This window comes from Gavialis gangeticus, unplaced genomic scaffold (assembly GCF_001723915.1).
Source record: "Gavialis gangeticus isolate Ggan-Ray unplaced genomic scaffold, GavGan_comp1, whole genome shotgun sequence".
In the NCBI taxonomy this organism is placed as follows: Eukaryota; Metazoa; Chordata; order Crocodylia; family Gavialidae; genus Gavialis; species Gavialis gangeticus.
In genome coordinates, this window is record NW_017729000.1 from 14,687,678 (window position 1) to 14,693,864 (window position 6,187).

A 6,187-nucleotide genomic window follows, 5' to 3' on the forward strand; every position below is an offset into this window, starting at 1 on the left:
CTTCACCACCATCTCTTCACACCAACTGAACGTTCACCACCACCTTGTGCTTGTGTGCATTGTCTGTTGTTGGTGAGTACCAAAATGGTCTTGTAAAAGTGGTAGAAATGGGTCTGGGGGTCAGTACAGTTGAGGTCTTGGAGCATATCCCTATTTGTTACATTATAAAGTAGGTTCCCTATATGTGAATTCAAGTTAAGCTCCATTTTCCAGGAACGCATGTACAGCATAAAGTGAGGGAAACTTGTATACAAATATATACACAGTTGTAGATGTGTGTATACATGTGAAAATATAGACTTGAATACAGGCAGACAAAGTTCTCCGGCTAAAGTGTCATCCAGGAAAAGCACAGAACGACTGCTTTATCAGCCTGAGAAAGGGTGTTTGTACCTGAAAGTTTGCAAAGAAAACTTTTTCCAAGTATTTGAGTTGGTCTAATAAAATATATCAGATTTACACAAAGAAACTTGTCTGCCTTGGGTAAATGTGAGATTTTTATTAGACCAACTAAATTAGACAGACTTGAATATACATGAATATGGAAATGTATATACATATATACTATGTACAAGTATACATATATACTATATATAGTATATATACACTAAAATTTGTATAATTACACACGCGTATATATGTGTGTGTATATAATTATACAAATCTTTGTGTGTGTGTGTATGTATATAATGTAGACATAGAGTAATATATATACATATACACACACACACATTTATATTTCCAAAAATCCTTGTGAAACCCGACAGAGGGGCTCAGGAGCAGCACCTGCCATCATTTAAAACTAATTTTGCATCTCCCCTCCTCTGCAAACTAAAAATTGCTTCAGTGGGCCTTTACTAAGATCACTGAAGATCGCTAAAGAAAGATTAAGTCTAATAAAGGCCTCTTTTTATAAGTAGTTACTTGTAAGCAAACTGCCACACCCAGACAACGGCTCTTGATTCACTGGTTCTGTCCATTCAGACATTCATACAGGTTTCTGGTCTAAGACATCCTCAACCTTTAGAGGACTATAATATAAGGAAATATCCACCTATACACAATAAGCTTTATTGCGTATAAAAGTTGGTGGCACAAAGACCCCATAATACTCAGAGAAATAATGGGGGGGAGGGGGAGAAGAACATTTCCTTCCATCTATGAATACCTATAATCCAAACCAGGCCTTTGTAATTTAATTTTTAGATTATAAGAATCATCTTGCCTTCAATTCTAATATTGAAGGAAGGGGAGCAGGAAAAGGGCCCTGACAATAACTGGCAGGGATGGGGAGGTGGCAGGGAGGGAGGGAGGCTGCACGGGCTCAGGCAGGCACGGGGCAGGGGGAGGCAAAGGGGAGGGTCGTGGTGGCTGTTGTCAGGGCCAGGCGGCTGGGAAGGAAGGGAGGGAGGGAAGCAGGAAGGGAAGAGGGGTCACAGTGGTGGTGTCCCCCTCCCCTCCGCTGCCCTGCCCTAATAACAGCTGGCAGGGAGGGGGAGGCGATGGAGAGGGAAGGAGGGGAGTAGGGAGAAGTCCCTCCGCAAGGCAGAGGCAGGTTGGGGAGGGAGCCCCTGTGCCAGAGGCTGGAGGATGACGCGGTGGCAGTGGAGGGAGTTTTTACATGGCCAGCCCCAAAGGGTGAGCAGGGGTAATGGGGGGGCCACATAAACACTCCCTGAAATCCGTCCTTCTTATGGACAATTAGCTAGTTTGCTTATAAAGATCTAATAGGTATTAGGCCAAACATATCTCGTATATGCTATATTAATAAAAATAGTTAAAATATGCATTTTCCAGCAATTCAGTCATTTTAGTGTAGTTCTTACATGACTCATCTGAAATGGCTCCACTACATTAATTCAGAGAGATATTTTAGGCCAAAATTTATGGAGCCATCCCATTAACTTCACTGAATAAGAACTGCCGCACAGTTAATCTGTTAAGCAGTATCCATGTAAGACTGTGACCTATAACCTTTACCCACTGGTACTGAAGAACAATTTTCCACTTCCACTGAAATTTAATGCAGTCACTTTTACCAGAAGACAAAAAAATGGGGAAATGCCTAATCTCTGACAAAAACCAAACAGAACAAGAGCAGACATTGTTGCATGAATAGAATTTCCATCTCTGGGCGCAGAAACAGCTGGCCTGGCAACTGACTGCATGTAATAAAACTCTCCATTAGAGTCAAGGAAAGGAGAAGATTATTACAGAAGTGCAACTATATGGGGGGAAAAGAAACATTTCAATCACAGATTCACAGAAGTTTTGGGCTGAAAGGGACCTTGTAAGGTCATCGTGTCCAGCCCTCTGCTCTGGGCAGGCAGAGAAGAGCCACTCATATGATTAAAGCGCAAGCCATACGAGGAAAGGCTGACAGATGTAATAACCCACCAAGCTGTGCATCCAGTCTCCTTCTGAAGTTCTCCAAGGTAGGTGCCTGTACCCACCCCCATTGAGAGTCTATTCCGGAGTCTGGTCACATGAACTATGAAGAAGTTTTTCCTTATATCCAGTTTGAAACCTTCTTTTAGGAGCGAGAGACCATTGCTCCTGGTTTTCCCCTGGGGCACTTTGGTGAATAGTTGTTCGCCTCGCCCCCGATGCTCTCCGCCGATTATATTTGTAAGCTGTCACCAAATCCCCCCAAAGTCTTTTTTATAGGCTAAACAGTCCCAAATCCCTCTCCCTTCCCCAGTCCTGCAAATTCCGGGCAAATGAGTGACTGCCTATAACAAGAAACTGCGTTATTGGACAATTTTTTGTGTTTGTTCTCTGTCAAATTTTATGCTGGTATCTCCAGCCTTAGAGAGCAGGGCTGCCTACAGAACTTCTCTCAACACTGTAGTTCACTCATTCTTCTGCTTCTAATGACATTTGCGTGAGATTACAGTCCTGATTGCAAACACGTTATTTGCCTGCCCATTCCAGGTGCAAATCCCTGTCTGTCCCCATCTCATTCTGTGCTGAGAAGTTGACTCTCACTTCCAGTTGGCCTTTGATGTTGGCCCCATCATTGACTTGCTTGATTTTCAAGCAAGCACATTCATATTTTCTCACTGTTCTTCATGCCTGGAAATGCTCCTCATAGACAGGCTTAACGTTCTCTCTCTACTCTCATTTACAGTAAAGCCTGCAAAAAAACTGGACAACGCATGGGCCTTTGACGTGCTATAACTACTGCTTGTCTTCTGTTGTCGGTCTCTATCAGCCTGTTTTCTCTTGTCTTGTACTTGCACTGGTAACTTCTTTGAACATCTTTTATTCAGAGTTTGTGAAATGCCTGGCACAATGGGGTCCTCATTTTTGACTGCAGCTCTTGGACATCGCATTACTTCAAAAAACAAGTTAGTATGAAAAATAAAGTATGGTGAAATGCATTCCCCTGCGAGGCTTACCAGATGCATAGCTGAAACAAAATGGAGAATTCAATCAAGGAGCCAGACTAATTAAACTTACCAGTTGTTCAAATCTTCCCACGCGTACAATTTTATTTTTTTTAAAAGGAACTTATGATTAGGAGCAACTAGCATAATGGGAATTGGCCTCAGCACAGAAAGTTATCACAAGAATGTCTTCCATTACCACATAAGCAGGAAACAACTTTTACAGTGGCTTCATTTTAACCTTTTTATTTGGGCATTTGAAATCAACAGAGTTCTATCAGGCCTTTTGCTGTTCACTGGTTATAGTTGGACATAGGTAAAAACTGATCTTTGAGATTCAAAGTCCTCACAAAATTCTGATTTCTAAAGAAATAAATTATAACAAATATAAATCAATTCTAAAGTGTTTAGAAAAGCACCTTATAGTGTTTTTAAAGTACTTTTCTTACAAAAAGACTCCTGTGTGAAGTGACATCTACTGCTGGTTGTCATGATCGCTTTGTCCACTTCTGGGGAGTCAAGTTACTAAGATTCTTCTTATTTAAAAGGAAAAAAAAATGTATAATGTGCTGAAAAGATCTCCCATCAATGTGGCATGTGCTTGAGGGGGCAGGACAAAAAGAATAGGTTTCATATAACTGACCCAAGACTTAAGGGACCTTTACTACCCACTGTTTGGTCCTGGGAAGGTCTAACAGCCAAAGCCTTGAGTCTGTAATTTGACATCAGGACTTTTGACTGGCACAAGTAAGTTTCTCCTACATCTAACGCAATGCTGAATTTAAACTGACACCACGAAGAGCTGCATCATACAGATGATTCCTGGATGAAATCAGCAGCATGTCATTTAAACTACGCTGCTGTGTTTGTGTCAACAGCAGAGAAGTGTCCCAGGTTCCAGCAGACGGGAATCTAATAATGCAGCGACCTTGTCAAGTTTTGTTTTGGAAAATAACTTTGTGGGGAATAGGGCTTCCCTTTCTTGCATATGAACTAGGGAAGAGTTTTTGGGGGGGTTTAAAACTAAGTGTGACCATCTGTCCATGGATGATCTATTCCTAGTTTATTTTTCTGCCAGTACAGAGAAGACATTACATAAAGTTCATCCTCTAAAAGAAAAATTCAGCGCTCTGTGGAATAGTGAAAGGCACCACTTTTTTTTTTCTTAATACTCCCATCTTAAAAGAGGTTCTCCTGGGGCTATGAAGAAAAGATCAGGATAGAACAGACATTTAATCCAAAGCAAGTTTCTTCTTTTAAACAAAAGACAGATGTTAACACTGCAATAAACAGAATTACTGAATATGTAAATTAGGGCTTCTAAAAATCTCCTTGTCTCCACTAAAAGATACAAAAACTGCTAATAGAGCGAAACAAATGTAAAAAGTGCTTCATCATGGTTTAAAGACTTATTTTAAAAACATGTGGCTGGGGGAAAAACACCATATTACTGCAATCTCAAAAAAAGGTGCTCCTAGTAATTAGGACTAGGTACCTATAGGACAACTAATCAAGTATATTAGTAATGGTGGGCCTTAAGGAAGGATAGCTCAGCAAAACTGCTTAGCTACAACAATATATTTACTTTAATATTTAAACTGAATTCCACTAAATTATATAGTTTTGTGATGTGGTAAATAAGCCATAGGATGAGGCTGAGACTACAAAATTAGCATACTGAAATGTGTTTAAAACTGCTCTTTAGTTCCCCTAGTTCTTGTTTCCAAAATTTGTAATATGGTTGAAGATATAACCCATAGTTCTTTAAACTACTATCTGGCAGGCAGGTAGTTATATAAGGTCTACTCTCATAGGTTGGGACTTTCAAATTAATTTAACATACAAAGATGCTTAAATTCATCGAGTTGCAATTACCTTAGGCTCCTACAAAATCAGTCACCTTACTTTTGTTCTACCGAAATACCAGTCTGCTGAGAGAAGAGTTCCAAAATATATTGAGCCTCCACCACCCCAACCAAACCCTCCAACAAATACTTTCCTACATTCTTATTTATGTAATGAAAGTCTTTTATTTGTAGGATACAGTAGTTTTGAGTTTTCTAGCCCTAAACTTGTACAGTGCTAGTGACAGGCTTCATTGAGATTACTTGCCCAGTAAGTGTTTAGAGACAGATACTGAAAATCCAGTATTTTATCTAGATCTAAAGTAGATATTTGTCCATATGACCAGAGCACCACAATACACTAGTTTAGAGGTGGCCAACCTGTGACCCATGTGCCACAAAATGTCACAGGCAGCCTCTGTGGGGCACGCAGAAGAGCAGGCAGGTACAGTGGCAAATAGACATATCAGGCAAGGAGAACAGGGAAGGAAGCAAATAGCACAGCAGCAGATCAGGCAGGGGAAGAGGATCAGCACTGTACTTGGGGAAGATGTGGAGCTAATATATGGCACACTTGCCGAAAAGACTGGCCCCCACTGCACTAGTTAAACCTGTTCAGGACAAGAAGAGCAGGAGTTGTAGATTAGAACTAAGGGGCACACAAGTATATACATTACTTATATCGTGTTATCATTAGTAGTTTCTCTTTTCCAGCAGCATTATTCTTCCCTACAAAAAAAGTAGTCAGGATTTTAAATGTAATTTAAAGTGTTAATTTTCTTTTAAAATATTCACAAGTTGGCATAACAAAAGCCAAAGAGTTTTAAGTTTTACAGCTTGGTTTCCTACTCCTCCTTTTTAAACTGAGTGAACAGCATCATTTACTTAAGAAACAATGCCCGAAGTCAAATGTATTTGTAAGTATATAAAAAAAAAAAAAATTTTTTTTTTTTT